This window comes from Pithys albifrons, chromosome 6 (genome assembly GCF_047495875.1).
Source record: "Pithys albifrons albifrons isolate INPA30051 chromosome 6, PitAlb_v1, whole genome shotgun sequence".
NCBI classification, from domain to species: domain Eukaryota; kingdom Metazoa; phylum Chordata; class Aves; order Passeriformes; family Thamnophilidae; genus Pithys; species Pithys albifrons.
In genome coordinates, this window is record NC_092463.1 from 21,221,150 (window position 1) to 21,243,890 (window position 22,741).

At 41.7% G+C, this 22,741-nt stretch overlaps 1 protein-coding gene across 4 annotated transcripts in view; it reads left to right on the forward strand.

The window, feature by feature from the left end:
* STON2 (stonin 2) overlaps window positions 1–22,741 on the forward strand; it is a 73,376-nt gene that overhangs the window by 36,836 nt on the left and 13,799 nt on the right. The gene's annotated exons all lie outside the window — the stretch shown is intronic.

The window sequence follows — 22,741 nt, forward strand, 5'->3', positions numbered from 1 at the left end:
AAAAAAATCTTTATTTTCTGTACTTGAACACTATGACTTTTGACCCACTTAAATTAGTGTAAGTTGGGAAAATGCCGCTCAAGTCAATCAACAAGTTTTGGAGGCAACTGGTCACTACACTTAACAGTGTAACCACCTACAGTCTCCATGCAAGAGGCTAGAGAGCCACAGGATACAGCCAGATCTGCTAGAGTCAGACCAAGCCTGCCATCTAATTGAAATGAAAGTGTAAAATAGGTTCTTGTGCCATTTTTAATCCACTTGCCTAGTCATCATCAGGAGGTAAATATTCCTCACTATCTTTCCTGAAAAGTTTAAGAACTTTACACTCCTTATATATCCCTTTAGTTTTTTATTTAACAGTGTTCAACACAAAATGTCACAGCTCTGTTTGGAAAATGCTATATCCTGTATCTTTTCATGTAAGTGGAACTGGCTTTGTGATGTGCTTAATAAACTCAGTTTCTGTGTTGGTTATATACCACCAAAATGGAAGATGTTTAAAACCAGTAAAACACTATAGTGAAAATACAAAAATGGTCTCCAGGTTGTATGCTGAGTCTGCCATTACAGTTTATTTTAAAGTAAATTTCAAGTCAACACTTGTACAAAACAGTGACCAAGTGGTGAAAATGGTGAAAACACAAATTCTGTTGTAAAATAACTGCTAGAATCAGTAGGTCAATAAACTATGGCCATGGTAGGTTTCATGGTATCTCTCTGTCTTCTATGATGAATGCCAGGACTGTTGAGAACTATAAGGATAAAGTAATTTTAATTTCTGTGACGAAGTCAGGTGGTGGGAACAGTGGAGATCCTCCAGCCTAATTTTCTACTCTGTGTTTTCTTCTGCAGAAGTTTGAATACAAAGGCTGCCTTCATCAGCTGCATGTTTTTTTCCACAGCTTCTTATACTTTATAATTTGGATATGAATTTTAAAGAATGGAGCAGAGATTAGAAATTAGCACCCTTTGTGTCCTATTGAAAGCAGAGCAACCCCTCCTCCTTAGGCACCACAGAATTCCTTGCTAATAAGGCTGACTGAACAAGTCTTCATTAAACTTGATGTTGCTGCACTGGAGAATTTGTCTCCATCAGCCGCTCAGACCATGACCTTGACAAATCAACCGTGATGCCTCAGATATGAAAAGCCTTTGTTTAGCTTCTCACGTTCTTAATACAATTAGTAGCTCTGCAGTTCATCTCTCTGGCCAAAGCAGAGTCATGCCATCCCTTGCTATAATTACTGTTCTCGGGGTAAGTCACTTGGAGCATTCCACAAGTGATTCAGTAAAATGTGATTTTAGCCATGTAATTCCCAATCCCCTAGAAATGAGTGGCAGATGAGGAAAAAGCTGGTTACACCCAGTTATCGTAGTCATTCTGTACTGTCTGTGCTGGCAACCTAATATGAAATGTAATAGGATGAAATTTCCTCAGAATTTGTATAAACTCATTTATGCAGTATGTCTGTTATTAGGTGGCTGAGGCTTTTCTCAACTTCCAAACACTGTGGCCCATATGTTTACCACCTCTTTTTTCAACCAGGAGTAAGTTCCAATAGGTGTGACTTCTGTGTAATGTTGCAGACTACACAAGTCTTTCATTAAAAATCACCTTCCACTCCACTTGAAGATAGAGTTATTATAAGTAACATCAAATAAAGTACACAGCTTTTTGTGGTAGTCATTAAAGCCTTAGGAGCTGTTTCACAAATACGTAATTCCTTGAGCATGTTGGAGTTTGCTTTGCTCCAGAAGAATGAAAGGCCAGAGTTTTAAATTGTATTTCTTCCTCATAAATCCTGAGCATAATGCATTTACTTAGGCACTGGTTTTACTGCTTCTTCAGATGAGGTCTCTGTTCCCTTTGGTATCACTGAACTGGAGGGAGTGGTATGATTTCCGTTCATTACAGTCTGGAGTTAAGATTTCAGATTTCTTGCCCCAGGCAGTGGTTGAAGCCTTTCTCTCTTCTGTGCCTTAAAATCAAAAGGCAGTGGAACCGTGCAGCAGGTGAGCCAAAGTGCTCTCTTTCTCTGTGTCTATGCATGTAATTGTCTATATTTCTATATATGTGCGTGTGTGTGTGTGTGTGCACGTGTATGTGCTCTTTATTTGTAGATTCTTGCAGGACATCAGACAAAAGTCGCAGTTGCATTTTTTGTTGGAGGGAACGGGTGAGCATCAGACCAACCCAACTGAGTGTCTCTTCAATTAGACAGGTCTTAACAGTTCCACCCCTGGCTTTTTTGCCCACCCCTTCCCTCCCTCTCTATGCACACAGATCCTGGTCTCCTCAGCCCATGGCACAGATTGCTTCACAGCATCAGAAGAAACATTTTCTGTCAGGTGGAATCCAACCAGTATGTGAGGAAAATAACAGACTCTTCTGAGCCAGTCTCATCTTTGGGGGGGGCAGAGCTCCTGCCTGCAGCTCAGAGTCAGAGAAGGTCTTGGTCACTTGTGAAAGGAGATGCATCTGAAGGGATCCATTTCTAACCACAGCAAGGTTTTGATGGATTTAAATGGTGGGCATGGTTGGGACACCCTTAGGGGTGAAAGAGACATCTCTGAGAGTTCCCAGCTTAAGAACTGGACCAGCTGGACAGTGGTCTGTGTCCTGTGAACTTCTTTACACATTTTCCTTCTCACAGACTTTAAACACTTATTGGCAAAAAGCTGCTTCAGGCATGTGGAAATAGATAACATGGTCTCTGATGAGTTTCTGCTTGTCTCATAGATCTCCCAGGTATCAGTGGATTTGGCTATTCATATTTGAGAAGCTGTATTTAGTTCTGACTAGTGCCTGGATTGCGCCATGCTTTATATAGCTCAAGATTATCTGGCTTTCAGTTAATCTTTCCTCCTAATGTATTTTAATGTCTTTCATTTCCCATGTGGGTTGGTTGGTTGTTTTTTTTTTTTTTTGCTTTGGCTATATCCTCGCCTAAACCATCTTCTCTTGCCAGAATGATACTCCAGAAGCTCATTCTGACCACCGAGCTTTAATTTCTCCCAAGAAAAGCATCCTGGAATGGCAACTGTTCAGAAGTCACTGGTTGCAAGAAAAATTATAAACACAAGCCAAACTCTGCTGACTGGGAATTGTGTTCAGCTGAGTTGTAGAGGTTGGGCTTGGTTCCTTCTCTCTTTCTCAACTGCTGCAGGATGAAAACAGGCCAGCAGCAACAAGATACAGCTAAAGAGCAAGTCCTTATCTGTTATCTATGCTTCAAATGCCTCAGGAAACAGTTGAAACAGACTTTCATCCAGCTTTCGCATTTTGAAGGACAAATATGAATAAAAGAAATATGAATATGAAGTGTGATGGAAAGTAGACTTTCTCATGTGTACCTGGGAGAACTTAGGAACTCCTCAGTGATTTGTTCTGCTCTGAGATTCATTAGGCTGCCAAAGAGGCCCCAACAGTAAAACCTTCACTGGTTAGCTATCTACAACACTATTTGCCACAGAAGTGTCAAACATCAAAAAGAAAAATCTTAGAAAGGGATGAACTAGACACCCAATATCTTAGGGGTTTTGTAGGGGTTGTTGGAAAAGTATTGTGGCCATACTGGATTTTGACAGAACTTCCATCAAGGTCCACGGTGGGGTTTTGACAGACTGGACCCAAACTGACAAAGGGGGATGGGGGGACGGGGGTGGTGGTGTAGGTAGAAGCCTTCTCTACGATTAGAGCCATGAAACTCAGGTTGAGTTCTTGTTTCAGAGTTGAACTTAGGCTTCCCACAGCCAAACAGAGCCTGAGTTACCACCCAGACAGGCATTTTGGAGTAAGTTTATCCTTCCCATTTTTCACAAAAGCTGTTGAGAGTTGCTGAGAGGCTGTTAAAAGTCTCTCAGATTAGAGATAATGACAGCATTTTAGTGCATGTATTTTTTGGAAAGGAGGGTTTTTTTCCCCTACAGATCTGATTCTACCTCTAATTTGAGTTAATTACTGTGCACATTTTAAAAGGCGTTTTTTATATTAGACAAAGGCTCAAGAGACCAGCACCTTGTGAGGAAAAAACCCTGTTTCCTGAGAAACAAGCTTGCTTCAGTATGTCCATGACATCCCAACACCCCATGCAGTGCTCTGTGGTGGTGGACAGATTAATTAGGGACCCTAATTGGGAACAAGAAACAAAAGAGGGAGTCTAGGGAAAGATGACTTCATCTCCCTGCTCATCTTACATTGCTGTTTCACACACAAAGATCGAGGCAACAGACAAAATAGCAGAAAATTACCTACATAAAAGTTTCCCTTTGTTGAGGAGAGAGGAGGAAGGATTAAATGAGAAAGGGAACATTGTTCACGTGGGAAGTTACAAGAGCAGGTCTGAGTTTTCATCTTTTTCAACCAGCATGTTTGTTTAAACCCCACACCTTTAAAGTTTTTGTTCAAGCAGTTTGTCCTTGGACTAATTTCTTCATCTCGTTCTGCTTCAGCCTCAACGTGCTATAAGCCTTGGAATTTTTAGCCTCTGTGAAACAGAAAGTGCTTTTTCTTACACTGGTAGAAAACACCCTGTCTGCTACATGAAGTTGTTACAACAAGGTGTAGGAGGAAGTGAGCTGTGACAGTGTTACATAAGGAATAGCTTCATGGTTGGCAGACCTGGGGATATTAGAAAACAATTGTTCCTTCTTTTCCATTAAATATCTAATTTCATATGAGTAGTGTAGGCTCAAATTTGGAAGGGTCTAGAAGGAGAGGCTGGCACAATCAGGGACAGTCTATGGCCACTCCTAATTTCTTTGGGTTTTTGTTTGTTGTTTTTTGTTGGTTTTTTTTCTGAGGAAAGGCATCTAACCATGGACTCTGCCCCCTTGCCTGCCAACACAAATGTATCCCTTTACTAAGGCAGTCGTGTCTTTCCTGCAGGCTGGCAGGCACCAGCCTTGCTAATGCTGTTCCGCATGTTTTCTACCTGAAAGACTCACACAGTTGTCCCCACAGTCCCTGATGTCAGTCCTTAATTCTATCATCTAGCGCCCCCCCTCCCCCCTATCATTTAATTCCCAATCACTGTTGTACCAACATCCAGAAGTTGTAGCTTGGCCTTCCTTGTTGGTTCTGCACCCTGTCACACCCCACCATTCAAACCAAAAAGCCATCTACCTTCTGTGATGCATTCAGTGTACTTAAAATTATTTCTATATTTAATTTAATAGGTAAATGTCAAATCAATAATTTATCTGTAAGCCAGATACTTCCTGGCATGTTTCCCCAAATATCCAGATAACCTTGGCTTCAAACAATCTATTTGTTTTCCTCAGTGTGTCAGAATCCTAAATGTATATTTTTTTTCTGCATAGTACCCACTAAGGGGAAATGAGAAAAACCCAAGCAACCTTAGAAGTGTCACAATGAAGCAGAAGGATGCTGGCTGTTTGTCAGAAGCACAGACAGATTGCCCTCGTAGGTTTCAGTCTTAGAGCTGAACTGCTTGGGGCAGAGGTGAGGGCAAGGAAGGAAAAAAATGTAGACTAAACCAGGACGTTGGGGAGACCTACAGGTGTATTTGGCATGTGGAGCACTCTGTGTTGGTGGACCTGGCTGTTTGGTAGGTACCTTGGGTCTCCTTCTCTCACTTGGCTTTTCTGGGAAGAATTACCAAGAACTTCCTGGATCAAGTCTAATCCTCCACTGTCACAAATGGACATATCCTGTTATCTCACTGCAATAAAATTGTCTTACTTGGTGTTTAAAAACTGAAGTTTTATGCCCTTCATTTTCCATCTGTAAGACTGCACTGGAGTCTTATATCCTTCCAATGATCAGAAACTGTCCTCTAATTTCATTCCTTTAGTTTGAGAAAAACTCATGTCTATGACTATGAGAAACATAGGAAAATGTTTCCAAGGAGATTAAAAATGACCGGCTGACTGACTGAGTTCTTTAAAATGTGGTATGTACTTTGCATTTAAAAGTTATCTCTGTATTTACCCAGCCTGGAGTAAATCCAAAACAGGTCACCTGAGAGGAAATCCCTGTCCTAAAGCCGGCTGGTGTCTGAAGAGTTAACGGGACACGGTGATTCATCTGCTGACACGGGGAGCAGCCTGCTGCATTTCTGCAAGGTGATCAGCTGAAATGTTTGGGACTTTGGTTTAGTTTCACCCCAAACGTGCAGCTTTTGTACGGAGGAGGAACCCCGAAACTTTTCGGTTTTTGTTCGGCGGGGTTTAACGTGAACTTCTGCACCCGTTTCGCTGGCTGCTTCCTGCCTGTCTCCCACCTCCTACTTTTCTGGGTGTGCCTGATCTGCCCACAACCTGCACATATCCCCATCTCCCCGCCCTGCCCAGCCGAGAGGGGCGGGCTGGCCGGCGCGGGAGCGGGCGCGGAAGGCTTTCCTGCCCGGGCGCCCGTAGCCACGGGCGACCGCGGACACGGGCGGGGGGGGCAGCCAGCAACGCTGACCGCAGAACGGAAGGGACCTGAGTCCGGGTAAGTGCAGCGATGAGAGGATCCGTTCATCTCGGCAGTCTAGGTTCAGTTTTTTGTATCGGTGGGAGGAGGAGGAGCGCATAAACTTCGCTCAGAAGCAAGGTACTGACTGCAGCGGCGGGGCGCTGCGCGCCTGGGCAGGCGGGTGGGCAGGCGGAGGGATGGCTGATACTACAGAGAGAGGAGACTGGGAGAAACGGCTCAGCCCATGAAATCCAAGGGAACCTCCAACACGATACCACTGACTTAGGAAAGTTTTATTTAGATACAGAATTTGATGTTGTGAGCACTACTGGTAGGATGAGGCAGAGGGTTGATGTTTGGTCCTCCGAGAACAAGTGATTGAAAAGGGAATCGTAAGATGTGTGTATGCATGCAACTAAATCGGCATGTCCTGTGCCTTATTCATAGCGCCGTGTTGTAAACGCACCGCGTTGTAAAGCCGAGGAGGATGTGGGGGAGGAGAGGGGTTTGGTTCGTGAACTTTCGTGGGAGGTTATTTCTTTTCTGATCAGACAGAGGAAAACTTGGCTGTTTCCCTGTTCATAAAAGTTTCTCTGTAATAGAAGAAGATAAAATGAAACATACAAAAAGAGCTATCTGTATTCATTTTTTCCAAATATTGCGGAAAGGATAATGGAAATCTGTGTCTGCACACTGAGATGTTCAAGAAAGGCAAGGTCTGGAAGCAGGTTTTGCTGTGAGGTGAACAGATCTGAGCTGCTCTGTATAGAATTTCAGTGGGTGAGTGAGCAATTCAGATTCGTCAAGTGCTGCATTGTTCGGGGACTCGGTATTTGTTGAAAGCACAAGCAGCGCATTGCCCTCGCTTAGGCAGGAATAGCAGCTGGATTTACACAAAAGTGTACATTGGGAACCAAGTTTTGAAGTGCAAAAAACCAAAATTCAGCTAAGTTGGCATAAGGATAATTTGATGCAAAGTATTTTTCTTCCTCTGTTATTTTCAACAAGTTTGTACTGCAGTGTTTTTATGTGTAGGATCATGTATGTCTGATCACTTCGAAATCAGGTTGTGTGAGGACATCCTCATAGGTAAGATTATATTTGGCCTCCTGAATAGTGGCCTCGCTTTCTTTGTAACTTTAACTTTCCATTCCTCACAGCCAGTTCCAAAATGCTCATTTCAGCATCAATTGTCCACACTTAACTGAGTTACATTTATGTTTTTCTGTGAGGGAGCAGCACTCAAATTCGTTCTGCTATTTCAAAATTCATCACACAACAGGGCAGTGAGATGGAGGTACCTAAATAACCATTACTGTATTTTCCCATGCAGATGAAAATGTCACAAAGCTTTAAAGCCATCATGTAGCTGGAGCTTCTGCATGTGACAAACCATAGCACATCCCTGATTTAGCTCCTGTGAGAACTAGAATAATCTCACCTGCCCAAAGCACTCCCGTGACTTCACTGAGGAGGGTTTTTTTGGTAAATCAGTTCAGTGGTTAATAGCTCTTGGTATTAAAACTCTACATGAGTTTAAATCTAAGTTTCTCCATGTTGCCTTCCAATTATCACATATCACTTATTAGATCATAGCAATTTTTCTTTTATAATTTTGTGTGTAGGTGCTTACAGACTGTTCCTGAATCTCCTGTGGAGCAGATTAAATAGATTGAGCTTTTATCTTTTGCTGCGTGGTGGAGTTTTTATTCCTTTTTAGTTGTTGTGAATCTTTTCTGAACCCTCCTCCAGTTTTCTAAGTCTCTGAATTCTGGGAATTCTGGACAAAAGATCAGGTCATAGTGGTCCACTGGGAATCAGGCCATTCTACATATACAAATGAAATTATTTCCCCTCTGCTTCATGTTTCTGTCTTCCTAAATCCTATTACATCAGTTCTTTTAGTCTCAAGATGTACTAGAGGTGATAATCATCCAAATCTTTTCCAGAATCACTGCTTCTAAAGATGCCTGAGGGTAATGTTACCCTCTTTCCCTATGACCCTCCCTACCTGACTGAAATCCATGCATGTTATGCCTGAGTACTTAATATTAAACACAGCATTCACGATAAAACGCCTTTACAGACAGCAGTAAGTGAGGTGTGCAAAATTATTTCCATCTAAAGGTAGCTCCTACTGGCTCATTGTAGCAACAGAGGCTCCCTTTTGCCACTTCAGCAAAATTGCAGGGTTCTGCTTTACATATCTTTTGTCTGCTGCATCGTGCAAGTGCAGACAGCCTAACCAGCCAAAGAGTATCTTCACCAAGTAGTGAAATCTGCTTGGCATCTGGCCATCCACAGGCAAACACCCTTTCCAGGTGGTCTCTTGCTAGGAAATGAATGAAGTAATGTAGATTAAAAGAATCAACCTGAACTTTCTCCTTCGCAAATTTAAGCTGAACTCCAGAGCTTTACCGAAGCTGGAAGCTGTTCAGTTGAGCTTAGCTTATTGTCTGTTTTGCAGCTGCCTCAGCATGTACAGGTTCCAGCTGGGACCAACAGAGAATCACTGAAATGTTGTCAGGAATGCTGATCCAGGAGACTCTCTGTCCTGACCTGAAGTTCACATAACTCTCATGAGAGCTTCTGTTCTCAAGAGATTTTCAGCCTGCTTTGCAGGCCGTAAAGGCAATGAAGAAACACTCAGACTTTGGTGTACTTACATAAACTTATAGTTTATAAACCTTTGAAATGGACAGCTGCTGTAGCAGGGTCCTTGTTCTTCTAACCGTATCAAAAGTAAGGCTGCTCTAGCGGAAAAGGGAATTGCTGTGTCTGCTTGACATTGTTTCCTCAATTTGTGTACCCAAACATTACAGTGAATAAGAAGGGAAATTAGAGGATAACAATTGATTCTTTTTCTTTTCAAAGATAATTTATAATAAAATCTTGCCTATCACAAAAGCAAAAAGCAACCAGAACTTTCCCGTTTGAACAGTGACTATAAAAATCTGCATACCCTAGAGCGACATGTACATACAGAGACTCCATGCCGAGAGCCAAAAGTTAGTGGAAGCATACAGGATTCCAGTAGCTGCCCTCCTGTTAAACGCTACTCTGTGCTTACAGAGGATAATGCTATCTATATTTATTCTTTGTGCTGGCGAAGTGTTGCCACTTCCATTGAATGACTTGCTAATGGTTCACACTGTAGCATGCTGTGCCGGAGAAAGATAAAATACGTAGGATCAATTCTTGCTGTAGAAGTTGCAGACCCGCTACTCAGCATCCTTGACCAGCCAGAGCATCCTGTGAAATAACAACAACCAGACACTACCCGTGTTTTCCCCCCTACTTCTGGTGAACCCAGAAGGATGCTAATTCCAGGCATGCAACGCTTTTAACCTGTTTGGTGCATGTTATTTTGATCTAGTTCAAATTCAGTAATTAGCTCCCAGGCTTGTCTGTACAAGTCGGTACTCCGGAGAGTGCCTTTTCCACAAGCAGGCTACACCCGTCGCCCGCCGCCCTCCCTGGCTTCAGGGTACACCGCTCGTCCCCGGCACTGCCACCCAGCCCCAGGCGGTGCTGCCGGCGGGCAGCGGGGCTTCACAGTGCGGGGGCAGCCCCGGCGGGGACGAGACGGCCCCGATGGGGGGAGCTCCTCGAAGCGAGGGGGGGATAGACCCCATGGGAGGGGGGCAGGCCCCGTGGCGGGGTAGAGCTCCCGTGGGACAGGAGACAGCCAGGAGGGGGGACAGCCCCCATGGCCCGGCGGTCCCGCCCGCTCACCCCGCTGCTATGGCAACAGGCCGGGAATTTCTCTGGCTCGGCCATCCCGGTCTCCGCTCCGAAGCGCCTGCTCGGCAGACAGCTCCATTGTCTGCCGGACAGTTGTCTTTCCATCGGCTTCCATCGAAGCAGCCTCTTCCCGAAGACAAAAGACTCGGCACAAAGACGCTGAGCAGCGCTAAAAGTTTAAAGGGGAAAACCCTCCTTCATTGATGTTTTAACTGTAGGGGAGAGAGGAGAAAAGGAATTCTGGCTTCTTCTAAGTGGTAGTTGGTGAAGGAGGAGAGGGGTCATAATTAGGTTTTGCTGGGATTTGGTAATTGCTTCCTGATGCTTCATGAAACTTCGCAAGGAGACTGGGTCAACCACAGGACCCCACGTGGCGTGGTGTTTACCCCAGCACAGTCAGGCTGCTGCCATCAGACAACTGTTCAGATCTTGTAATGAAAGAGTTGGGTTTCAATTTGGTTTATGGGTAAACCAATTTCATATCCAAAATCATCAGCAGAGTTGATGACAAGAAACAGTTTTGTTCAGATCCAGCTCAAAGAGCTCAAGCACAGATTTGCAACGTGTCATAGATACCTTGTTTTCTAGGGTTGCCCCCTTATGTTGTGGTGTAGTGACGATGGGCAACTTTAGGGAGGAGGATACTGCTGAGTTAGTAAATACAGGATTTAATCTTGCAAGCTGTCAGCATTTCTAGAGCATTAAAATTCTGGTTCAAATAAACACACTCCCTTCCAGGACATTCTCTTTCCTTCTCTCAAGCAGAAACATGCTTTCCCTAAGCCAATGGAAGGCAAAATTCTCCTTCATGACTTGAAGTGCTAGTATATGTGTTCCTGAACAAATCGTACAAGAAATGCTGCTTCATGTGAGGTGATAAATTCAAGGGTTTCCATAGGGTGCACATTCTTGTCCACGTGACTGGCTTTTTAGTTTCCACCATTTGACCTTGATGGGACCTAGATGAGTGGTGTAAACCAGCAAACTGGGGAGATGCAGTGCAAAAGATCAGATTACATTGCGTTCCTAAATTCTTTTGGATATTTCTTCTGAACTTGTTAACCTGGTGGATGTCTGCTGGTGGTACTTTCTCATCTATTTCTGACACTTTATCTAAGTATTTTATCTGCCATACCCAAATAAGCCAGTGTCCAGAAAACGTCCACCCACCCGTCATTTTCATAACATACTGAAACAATTTTGCAGCATTATCTCATGAAGAAAAAAGTCTCTTTTCCTAGGATTGTGATCAGCTTAGTTCTTGAAATGTTAGAATAGAATGCTCACTAGGGATCTGAGCAGTCATTCTTGCCCATAGCAATGTTGTTCTTCTAAGATAACCCCTGTCAGACTTCCTGCACCAGTAAGTGCCACTATGTAAGATACTGCTTTAGGTAAGATATTGCTTTTAAGTGTTTGTTACCCATTCATTTCTTGAATGTTCTTTTGATCTATTTATATGAATACATTAATAATTATATTTTATTATCTTGGTACCTTTTGTTCAAGCTCTATAAAGTCCTCTCATTAGCTTATTATCCTGTGTGCTTCCTTTCTCTAATCCGTGTTGTTTCCTTCGGGTAGACCTCAGTTCTTTCAGGGCTCTTCTGCAAAATCTCACATGGCCCTTCAGAAAGCTGAGCTTTGTTTACAGGGCACAGCAGCTGTGGGGGCCCTGTTGTTTTCCTTCACATTGGTCACATTCTGCGCTCAGCTCTTGTCTCTCTGCTGCCACCAAAGCAGCCACACAGTTTGGTGATAGAGGCAGTAAAGTTTTCTATCACACTGTCCATCCTTCCCCCCCTGCCCCCCTAATAATCGTGTCCTGTACCCTGAAGAGACCTGCTAGGTCTCCACATTTCAAGAATGCAGTTTATTTCCACTTAGCTTTTTGTGGTGTAGTTTGTACAGAGATTTCCCTAACAGTATTAGAGCCCACCCCATTCAGCCCTTGTACCCTGCCTAATTCCTAGTTCTGGTAATCCAGGACAGAAATTTTCAGTATTCCTTGTTCCTCCCTACTCTGCATTCCCATCAAAGGAATGGGGAGGATCATTTGGAGAAGAAAGAGGAGACACAGCAAAGATGAAGAGGTGTTGAAAGTTGCTAAATCTAATAAATAAGAAAAGAAATCAGCCTGTCTGAGAAGTTATGCAGGACTAACATATAGACATTTGGACCTTGTATACCCTGTGTTTTGCCCCCAGTCAGAATTGTACCTTGGAGGGAAGATGCCTATTAGAGATAGAAAGATGGGAAGTTACAGTCTATGCAGAGGAAGGAATTACAGGTTTCCTCTTCACTTCTCACTACAGAGTGTTGTGATAAGGATAATGAGTTAATTCTTTCCATTCTTCATGCATGGGTCTCTTTTGGTCAAACTCTCACATTTAACAGAGAGACCCCTGCCTTTCTGTTCACTGTAATCACACCCGCATAGTCCAAGGGAGAGGAAATTGCCGGTTGGATCATTTCTGTTTGGCTGCTTCTGTGGAGTGACCCTAAATAATCCTGTGTGTGGCTACACACACACATACAAAAAGGCAAAACAAAACTCCAAATGACATAAGATAGACAACAGCCCAGTATTCGGTTCTGTTGATTTCCTGCCATTGTGAATAGCTGCACAACAGCTGGGGCTTTATGGCGGGAGCCTGGATTGAAAGAAAGGCTGTGCTAAGGGAGTCCCAGGCCTGGAACAGATAAGTGTGGAAAGTGGGGAATGGCCTCATCAATCAGAGCAATAGGTTGTAAAACAACATAGCAGCCTCCCAGGCTGTTTGACAGCGGCCCTGAGGTTGGAGATGAGATGCCGATAGCACCATGGGACGATAACAAGACTCTCAGATTTGGACAGAGGGTCATATTAGCAGCATTAATTAAAATTTATTTGGGTGGACATGCTGCCAAGTTTTATTTCTTCCACTGTCCTGGGGAGTCCTTTTGTTACATGTGTATAATGGGTGAGCTGTGTCAGTTCTGTTAATTTCCAAAGTTGACTGCAGTTGTTGATAGTATGGGTGTGCTAGTCAGACTGGCAGGGCAGGTACAAACTCTGCCAATATAGCTGTGCTTTCACAAATACTCTCCAAGACATCCCCTGTAGCATCATTGTAATTTTCTTGGATGGGCAAAAACTGAGGAGAGTGTCACCTTAAAGGAGGATGAGGTTAGGTTACTGCAGTGGAAATATTTCTTCTTCTATAATAACAGAATAAACTAGTGCTGTAACAAGCATGTTTCAGTATCTGTTGCTGCAAGAGTTTGCTTTCCAAGTTCTTGTTAAGCTTTTTTGGCTGACCTCCAGTATTTTTGGAGGAATCCTTCTTGCCTGTAAATAATGTTGACAGTAGCCTGTTTCTCAGCCTATGGGAGGAACAAACAGCAAGAAGAGAAAGCCCAGCATTTCTCCCTGCAGTTCACAGCCAGTCTGGAATGTAAGCACTGAGTCTTAGCTTTTTAACACAGTTTCTCCACCTTTCTATTTGTTGTCATCCAGATACACCTACTTGCAACAGCCAGCGCACAAGGAAGTACCTTGGCATGTACGAGTTAAGTTTTGCTCAGTGAAGAGCCACAGCTTCCACTGCCTTCAATTATTTTATTCCCTGTAGGAGCTTCCTTGCTTATTCCATTTTTCTTGCATTGTTCCTAGAAAGCCCACAAGCTTTCACATAACTTATGATAGTCTATTTATCAAATGCATTTGGCAACAGCCATTAACACTTTCCAATTTATTAGTATTCTTGCTTTGCTACAGAGAGAAAATTTGTGGAGCAGAGGGCATAAATTGCTAGCTGAGGGTCACTTAGACTATCACGTGGTTCAGATTAAAACCTAAGCCTTTCGCAGCCCATTTCTGTGTCATATCCTTTGCATCATCCTGCTTCTCAGGCACCTGTAATTAACATTTTTTATTGAGTGTGGAGGTGTTGGCCCTGGCAGGTGCATCCTCAGTGACATCTATGTGAGTCAGGCATTACACATAGATCAGGCTGTCCTTTCTGTTTTCTCATGCTATTTCCAGCCAGTTGCCTTCAGTCCTTGGTGTTATGTGTCAAAATTCCCTCCAAGAATTAAAAAAAAACCCAAACCAAACCAACAAACAAACAAAAACCAAAAAACCAAATCGAATTTAGCTACACAAGTCTTTGTTACAGCTCCTCTAACCTTTGCATTGAGTACCTCACCTGATAGCTCATAAAACTTCGCTGGAGCCTGGGGCTCACATATTCCTTGAGTCAACAAGAACTGGCCAGACTGTAGTCATATGGTCTTCTCTGCACTTTAAATAGAAAATGTTTGTATAACAAGCTACAGGGGGTAAAATATTAGCATAAGCTTTGGGCAAAAGTTGAGCACTGTTAACTTCATAATTTATAGCTATGTATCAGCTGTGTTGTCTATGAAACACATTTGTCTTTACAGATCATCAGGTAACTAAATTACTTAAATACATAGCTGAAGCTGAAGTTTCCACAGAATCTCACATTAGAAATTGCTAAATGGGTCTTTGTGTTTTTCATTTGTTTTAAATAACAGCAGTGACATAAGTTGTAAATCATTTTGATATTGCTCAGGATAAAGGTAGTGTATAAATAGGAGATTACCTCTTGACCAGATGACCTGAGATATGCAGACGTATCTGGCAGACAGGATGTGAGCTGCTGACTTGATATGATATAAAACTTGATCCTGGGAAATGCCTTGGGTGCAGGAATGGGGAAGTTACTGCTACTATTTTTAAATGTTATGGGGAGCCCAAAGAGTTTGCAATCGTGCATTTTGAAGATGCAAAATACCCTGTCTCATTCTAGATCTTGTGCAGTGTTTATTTTTGTAAGCAGTGGATTGAGCACTGGTACAGGCTTACTCAACATCCCTGTATACTTGACTTGTCTTTTTTTGCTACAGAATCGGCACAAGACTGAGCAGATAGTTGGAGTGATACTGGCTTCGGTCATGCAAGAACTGCGCACTTAAGTAGTAGAGATCAACCAGTTATTTTGTACTGACTACCAAGTTGTCATCAGCTGATGATACCATTTTTGGTCGCTACGAGTACAGTTTCTGAACTGATGGATTGGCAATAGCAAACCCAGAGCATTTCAGACATCTAATACACATGATGGTCTCCTGCCTTGGATTTCCCTATGGCTATGGGAACATGTCTTGCATTTATTTGACAGAGCCAGACCCCATGCCTATGCTGTACTGCAGCTGCCATTTGAATCTGTAACTTGATGCACAAGACTGTAGTGTGTTGCTTTGTAATCAAAAGTTATACTGCTCAGTGCGACTGCAGATTCTAAGAGGATCCAGTAGCTGGCACATTTCCACCTGCAGTCTGCCACTGTAAATATCAGGCTTGTTCCACATGGTATTACCTCAAGCACTCAAGACAAAACTAATGAGGTCTTCAAACCTCTGCATTTTGTTACCAGTCCATCATATAGTGCATGAAAAGTTAATGGCATAATGAAGTAATGTCTGTGTATGAAAGATTTATGTAATTGCTTTTTGCAAGGTAGAGCTTGTTCAATGGATGGTAGTATGAGCTCCTCCAAGATGGAGTGGGATTGTCTTTGAACTTACCAAGTTGGCTACCGATTTATTCCATTTGCCATATAAGAACTTCCTGAGACATCCTGAGATAGCATGAGCATTTCTCTTTCCTTATTCATTCTCAGAATATTTCTTCATGAAGTCCATGGTCTTGTCTCAGTGACAGTTCCACTATTGAAGAATATGTTGTATGTACTGAAGATTAAAATCAGAGAGGGAGGCAGACATTTGTGGATAGAAGCAAAGTCAAAAGTACACTGAGGAAAACTAACTTCATTTGTCTTTGCCAAAGTACGTGGAAAGGAACTGCTTTTGAAAAGTATAATCTGTATGTGTCTTTGTTCTTCTCTTTTGCTTCTTGTTCTCCTTTTGGATGAAAGATGAAGCATCATGATTCATTCTTCTGCAGAGAATCTCGCATTCTTTTATTGATCCCTCTGCTGAAACAGGTTCAGCTTTCTGTTTTCCAGCTCTGCTCTGTCCCTTCACACATGGGCTTTGTCATGCCTAACTAAACTGGTAGCGTAAGTACTCCCATGGTAGTATTAATGACTAAGGCTAGGGTGTAGTCACTGTCTTGGTAACCTCTCGGCTGAGCACACCTTGCTAAGAACAAAGTTTGATGACATAGTGGTAAAAATATGTCAGTCATATCTAAGCCATGTCTTCAGGGATGGAAATGAAGTTGCTTTGTAATAAGTCATGCAGGTATGCATATTTGTGAAGACATTTACTTTATGAATTAGTGTGTTTGTTTAATAGAAGTAGGTTTGTTCAGCCCAGGGAAAGGAGACTAAGGGGAGACCTCATTGTTGTCATCAACATCCTCATGAGGAGAAAAAGAGGGGCAGGTACTGACCTCTTCACCCTCATGACTAGTGACAGGACTCGAGGAAATGGCATAAAGCTGAGTCGGGGGAGGTTTGGATTGGATATCAGGAAGAAGTTTTCACCCACAGGGTAACTGAGCACTAGAACAGGCTCCCCAGGGAAGGCGTCACAGCACCAAGCCTGTGTGAGTTCCAGGAAGTATTTGGACAACACTCTCAGGCACTTGGTGTGATTCTTGGGATATTCTATGCAGGACCAGGAGTTGGATTTAGTGATCCTGATGGACCCCTTCCAGCTCAGTGTATGATTCTATGGTAAGTTCTCAGGTAAAACAAGCAGGTTTTAGTCCTTTCTCTACCACTTCTGTGAGATCTGTTCACAAGTTGGTTCAAATTATTCTTAATTATAAAACAATAGTATCATGTCAAATGAATATTGTGAATTCTTTGAACAGGCATAGTCTTGTCTAAATCTTATAAAAATCTTGAAGACTTCTTCAAATTATCTCAGTCTTAATGTACCACCTTCTGGCCAGCTAAAGGAAGCACACTAACTGATCTTCAGGAAGAGCATAAGCTCTCTAGATCTGTGATTTTCAGTTGTGTTTAAATCAAAAAGCCTTCTTTTCTGTGAGAGTTCTGGGACCGATTCATTGCCATTGTTGCACATATAAGAGAGTAACTCCATTTTTTTCAGTATGCTAAGAGAACAAAAAGTATTTACTTCAATTCCTATTTAGAGTAGTCTTTACTGAAAAAAAGACAAACAAAGCAAGCTGTGTTAAAGTTATAAGCAGTGCTTTTTCTTAGAGTACCTGAAGTTTTCTAGCTGTCACTAGGAGTTTTTTATTCCTTTAAAAAATGATTGCCTCTAACTTATTGCCACATAATTCCTACCTGATGTAAAGATCTAACTGTTTCTTCAAGACACTAACAACTTTGTCCATGACTAGCATGAATAATGTCTAATTTGGAGTCTAATGTTCAAATGATAAATTGATTTTAATTGGAGACCTAGGCACACAGGCACTTACATTTCAGAGCTATGTATCTTAATTTGCTGTAATATTCTGTTGATATTTGGGTAGCTTGTGTGTTTTTTCTTGACTGTAATTCTGTCTAAGAGTATTTGCACACCAACTTCTAAGTGTTTACAGACTTAAAATAAGCAATATATTTGGAAAGAATATTTTCTGAATATAGATATCTGCTTCAGGAATCTTAATTTGTTAGTTTGATTCACAATGCGTTATAGATGCTTGATTTTGTCTTAGGACTAGCCAGATTCATTCTGATTGCTCGGCCCACTGCACAGTATGGACTGCAGAACATGCAAAAAACTTTTACAAACTGTAGTTACAGCTGAGAGCAGAAAGTGTAGCTGAGATCTGTACAAGGAAAAGTGGAGTTAACTATGCACAGACTATGACTTGATGAAATAATGTTCTAGTTATTCCATACCAGATCTGAAATGCTTTTTCTTTCATAAGCCAGAGTTTTAACTACTCAATAAACATAACACAACAAAAATGTTGAGCATTTTTAAATTAAATCACACTGAAAAGTTCTAAGTTGCAAACTAATATTATTATCTTGAACATTTTCTTTACTTAAGGAATAATGAAGGGGCTCTGATTGATTTTCAGTCTGTATAATTAGCTCCTCCAGTTGAATAAAGATAAAGGAGAGGAAAATGTGTGAGGCAAAAAAAGACACTTGAATGGATTCGTACATAGCTGGTTGCAGTGAGACTTACAGCTGCAACTACAGCTGTTCTCATGGGTATCTGATACCAGTTTCTTTATGGTTAGGTCAGGCTCAGATGTTGGGAAGATGTTCTTTTCCCTCTCCAAGCAGCAAGAGGTGGCATGAGTGGAGGAGGCACAAGGCACCTAATTCAGGGTAATGAAATGCAAATGCATGAAATACTGAAATACAGTAGTTCTACCTTTGCATAAACACATACTTTTGTGTAGATAGAGAATAATAAAATATCAAAACATCAATGGAAGAGGTCCACAAAAGCTTCTGGGGGTCCTTTAAGATAGTAGATCCTTTTCAACAGCTTTTCTTGCAGTATGAGGGCAGCTGCAACCTGGCTATGAGGGGCTGAGTAATAATTTTCTTGTATTTCATGTCAGTTTTGCACAATGGCTTACATTTAAAATGAAATACAGCAGTTCTTATACAAACTAATGGGGATAAATTAATTGAACCTAGATGAAATTAATTGTGTTTTAAATAGATCTAGAAGCTTTGTGATGTGACTCCTTTGTAACTTCAGATCATTTCACCTCTTTTGACAACTAAGGTTCTTTTGGGAATTGAGATGAATTTGCAATAGTTAACCAAGGAGTAGGCATCACATTTAAGCAGTCACCAACCCCCTGCTGGGAACAGCCAATGTAGGACTACTGTAGTTGGAATTTGGGATACAACTACACTGGGTTCAACCAGGCCAGTGATTTACATGGCCTAAATTTGGAAAACTGAGTTCAAAGAGATGTCATCATAGAGTATGGCAGAGTATGATGAACTGAAAAGTTATCTAAGGATGAATCAATTCAACATGATCTGAGAAGCCTGTCAAGTGGGAGGAGAAGGAATAAGAGAAGGAACCAGAGATCAGATCTGTGACTTCAGTCTTTCATCTTGCACCTTCCCCTGCTCGTTGCTTAGCCTGTGATGATTTTGAAATGTCTCTTAGCTGTGCCATGCAGTATGAAGTTAGAAATAAACCTTTTGTATTAACAGTTCAACATGCTGGAGAACTAGATTGCTCTTAATTTTTTTGTATCTAATTTGTTCAGCAGCAAGAGTAAAGGCCATGGACTCTGTGACCAGTCATCTCTTCCACATGTTAGATCTTGAAGAGACACTGAAAAGTCTGAGGAATGCTTACAAATCTGTCTTGCAGCCTGTTGAGTGTTGGTGGTCAAAGGGTTTGTCACTCCACAATCTTCTTGAAAGGAGGCAAGGTGGTTGCCTCTTCTTCTGTCTCCAAAGTATTCTGAAGCTCATGGGAAGAAAGTGTCCCGCTAGGCTGGGAGACGACATTTCTAAGTATTCCTTTAATGTTACCACACACTTACCAATAACATAGGTACCCAGGAAGCATGTGGAGCTAATAAATGTTACCCTCACTGGCATTTTTTTCTGTGCAAAATAAGCAGGTAGGAACCTCCTGTTGACAAGATGTCTTCTTTGCTTTGAGTTGCCTATTCTTGCAGCTGGTTTCTGTGGCACTTTTCTACTGTATGTTTGTGCTGGTGTCTGCAGCAGTAACAGATTTGACCTTTCACCATTGACAGAGATGTGACAAAAAGGGAAGCTTACAAAAACAGTCCTGGCTTTCTAGCTTGTACTAAACTTGAAACTTTTCAAGTGCATAGATGCAACAGACCTATTCATTGAGTGAGTTTATAAGTTTATACCCACCTCTGTGACATTTACCCACTTTCTCTGTGTTCTGTGACAGTCCCAGAAATGTACTGGATACTGTAGTACACAGGAACAATCACTGTTCCATATCTAACACTCTTCTAGTCAGAAATTAGAAAAAGTGGAAAGAGATGTGATGCAATAGTGATAAAGCATTTCCCCATCTATCTTGGGAAAATCAGAAACACAACATACCACCACCAAAAAAGTGTACAGATACAGTTCTATCAACTTGGATATGGAAAAGAAATGCCAGAAAATTACCAAATACGGATGTCACAGAAACTATGTGAAAGCTTAACCTTTGCCCTGGAAACATAACTGCAGACAGCCTAGTCCGTGATTTCTCCCAGATTCTGTCTTATCTGCACTTTCTGATTTTCTGTCACTGTTTATACAGAGACACTACAGGTTTTGTAGCTGGCATTCTCTTGACCCAGCTAATCTTTAAAGGCCAAACATGTATATCAGTGCCTGGTGAACTGTGTGTAGATTACTTGCCCACCAAGGGCCCTAGAAGAGATCCAGCTGTGCCAGCGGAAATCTTAGCAGTGCTTACTTTGTGTGAGGGACTGGTGTAGGCTACACCAGGGAAGCAAGCACCTTTTGGAAGATGTGACCATACTGAGGGTATGCTTGGACTACAGACTAAAGTTTAAAGTAGAGCTATCTGAAGTAAATGTAAATTAATACATTCAGATAACAGAAAGAGTCATGCTGGGAATCTCTGAGCTAATTTCTCTCAAGAGGCAAAATAATGAGTACTCAGAAATTAACTTGAAAGTTTTAATACTTTATTTGTGGAATCACATTTGGTTTCTGCAATTCAAAAGTTAGGATACAGGAAAGAGGGAAATTATAATTTCAGGCAGAGAAGAGATGGTCTACTCTTAAGCAACCCTGATCTTATAAACTTCACAGGAGTTTTAGAAGTCCTAAAAGAAATTGGCTATATTTTCACAGAAGTGCCATAAAGCCAGAGACTCACATCTTTTCATTGCCTTTGCTTTGCTTCAAAGGACTACATGCTTGATGACCAAAGTCCTGGAAAGGCATGAAACAACATAGAAGGTTTTGGTGTGGACTGAGGATCAGAATATCAGATTATTCTTGGGGTTTTTTTATTCCTTTCTCACTCAGGGTGTGGTTGTGGATAATAGTCTCTTGGCTTGGGGTTTTTTCCCACAAATCTATCTATAGCCTAGTGGCAACACTAAACAGATAAAGGATCCACTGCTGTACCTCGCCGGTGGTGTGACCAGTAGCAGAAGCTGCAGAAAGGCACTGTGCAAAGCTCGGAGTGAGATGGCAGGGTAGAGAAGAGAATCTGAGAAACTGAGATAGTGGCACTTCTTTCAAATACACTTTGCAATGCATGGATACTCTGTAAAAAGCTATTTGTTCTTGTTATTGCTTTGTATTATTGTGGCTTGAAAAACAAATTGGTATCATTCTGCTTCATACATAATTCTCACTTGTAATAACCCTTTGAACTTTCATGATGCCCTTAGATCAAAAGGTTGGGTAAAGTTACATATAGCTGAAATGAGAGGCCCAGAATACCTAGTTAACCAAGAATTATAATGAGTTTATGGCAGGACTTTGGCAAGCTTGAGTATTTCCTATTGCATATTCTAACTGGTAACTGAAATAAAAATTCAAATTGTCTATTATGGTTGAGGCAGAATGGAAATAAAACTCATCTTTTTGGGGAACCAATGGCAAATTAAATAATGATTTAAATAGTTTGTTGTTTCTGTTGTTGTAAAATATGCTCAAATCACAGGTGTACAGCCATACCAAAGTGCTACATTTTACACTTACTTTTTCACTTGTACTGAGGAAAAGTGACTTATGTAAAACATGGGATCTCTATGTCTAAGAGAAGCAAAAAGCATATATACTGACATTGCTGTATCATGTAGTGCAAACCTGTGGTGCAGCCACAGAGTATAATTTCATGCTGGCTGCTCATTTTTAGGAGCACTCTAATTCACTAGCCCAGTGGGAAGAAAATGGGAAAAAAATCATTTAATTTCTGAACTCTTGAGAATTTGTGCTCATTTTGAAAAACACCTTTTAACCACTGCAGCAATCTCCTGCAGAAGAGCTGGGAATAGCACAGTGTAATGCAGGCTTGTACAAAGTGTCTTGGCAGAGCCTGAGACTGGGAAAATAGCACTTAAAGGAGCCATGTCTGTCAGAGGATGAGGACAGCTTCCACAACACAAGTCAAAAATATGTTTTTCCTTATCATAACACACATCCCTAGATCGCAGCTTCTCTGAGAGATGTTTCAGAAACATCCAAGGACTGTCAGACTCCTTCCCAGTGGGTAAGCCAAAGAGTTTCCTTACTGAATAAATCCTGGGCAAAAATCCCACCTAGGCACCTTTAATGGTGCCTTCGCCATACCCCCGTGGGCTTTTGTGGTAACAGCAAATGCACAGACAAGTATGTGGGGACACAGTGGATAAGTGCTTTTCCCCAGTGTTCATTCCTCTTCCTACTGGATTCTTCCATAGAGCAGAAGGGTATGGGGTCAGAAAAGGGAAAGAATGATAACAAGAGTGAGAGAACACTATGAGCAAATGACAGAATGTAACTGTAGAAAAGAAATGCATCCTGAAAGTTTAGAGAGGAAAGTTTTTAAAAATAACCACAACATGTGGACTGTTTCTTCTTTAGGATGAAATCAATACAATCATTGCTGTCATTCCTTTTGCGTTTTTTATGT